The sequence below is a fragment of the Octopus bimaculoides genome, chromosome 28 (assembly GCF_001194135.2).
Source record: "Octopus bimaculoides isolate UCB-OBI-ISO-001 chromosome 28, ASM119413v2, whole genome shotgun sequence".
In the NCBI taxonomy this organism is placed as follows: Eukaryota; Metazoa; Mollusca; class Cephalopoda; order Octopoda; family Octopodidae; genus Octopus; species Octopus bimaculoides.
The window spans coordinates 15,794,580-15,795,689 of record NC_069008.1 but is presented as its reverse complement, the minus strand read 5'-3'; the positions used below and the strand labels follow the sequence as shown (position 1 = coordinate 15,795,689).

Sequence of the window (1,110 nt, the reverse complement as noted above, 5' to 3'; positions counted from 1 at the left end):
ATAAGTATACGAAGTTTGAAAGTCTTTCGGTACCAAAAACACTACGTAAAACATTAATGAAAAATGTGGCCCTCGTTTTAAAATAGATCCATATTTATAAATAATTATTTAACGATTTCATCATTGTGATAGTTTTCATTACATCAAGTATTAAGAATATAGCAACGAGGTTCCGCAACTTGGAAGAGAGACAATCATAAGGTTCTGACTTCGAATCCCCGGGTTACCTCCCTTTAACCCCTTCCTGGGACTTTTGGTGAAGCGCGAGACAATTTTCGTTCCGAAAATGCGGCCCAGGGAAAATTTGTTTGGGAACCACAGCTGTAAGGTGAAACCATGTCAAAGCATACACTTGAGCACAATGCCGTCTTGGGACCCATTGAATCTTGCCCAACACTCCAACCCATGCCAGCATGGAACACAGACGTTAAACGAGGGTGATACAGACACACACATGTTTGTATATAGGAGACGGTAATATTTAGGTTTAAAAGGGAGTCATTTGCCGTCCGGCCATTCCTGTTTATCGCAATCCTTTAATGCGCATGCTCAACCGGATATTCATCACCAGACACTTAATGAATGAAAATAGTTGTTTTGAATCTCATTCATCGAAATACTAATTACAAATGATAAGACAAAGAAAAACAAGTTGTATGTAATTTAATCCATATAGATATACATACATACATTACAGTAATTCTTGTGTTATACACGAGGTAATCTTTTTGTTATTAACGATGTTTTTCTCATTCAATCCTGTGTTCTTTGTTCCTTAATGAATTTAATGTTTCTTGTCTTTTTTCTTTTGTTTGTATGACTTGTCATGAAATTCGTGACATTTCCTGAAAACGAGTCAACTAGAAACAGCAGCTTAATTACCCCTAATTCATAACATTATCGTCTTAAATAGCGACCACGGATGGCGCGACCCTCTCAGGTTAGTCCTGCGCATTCCATGTTGTCATTGAGCAGCGAATACCATTTTGTGACAGATTCTTATTGAGTTAGACCACTGACGATCCGGTGTAGCGGCTTCAGATTACGTTTTGGTGGGTTTACCGGGAGTGAAGGGTTATTCCTTTCAAATTCTTCCCCAGGTGTCGGTCT

At 38.6% G+C, this 1,110-nt stretch overlaps 2 protein-coding genes across 4 annotated transcripts in view; one reads left to right on the top strand and one right to left on the bottom strand.

Annotated features, from left to right (window-relative positions):
* The window catches only part of LOC106884012 (zinc finger protein 253), a 28,912-nt gene that overhangs the window by 15,866 nt on the left and 11,936 nt on the right, over positions 1-1,110 (bottom strand). The gene's annotated exons all lie outside the window — the stretch shown is intronic.
* The window catches only part of LOC106884014 (zinc finger protein 271-like), a 5,860-nt gene that overhangs the window by 1,163 nt on the left and 3,587 nt on the right, over positions 1-1,110 (top strand). Inside the window, exon 1 of one of the 3 annotated variants that reach the window (XM_052977407.1) lies at positions 114-719. The exons of 1 other annotated variant lie outside the window; for it this stretch is intronic. The gene's annotated coding sequence lies outside the window, so the exon portion shown is untranslated. One more of the 3 variants, XM_052977409.1, reaches the window with a different exon arrangement.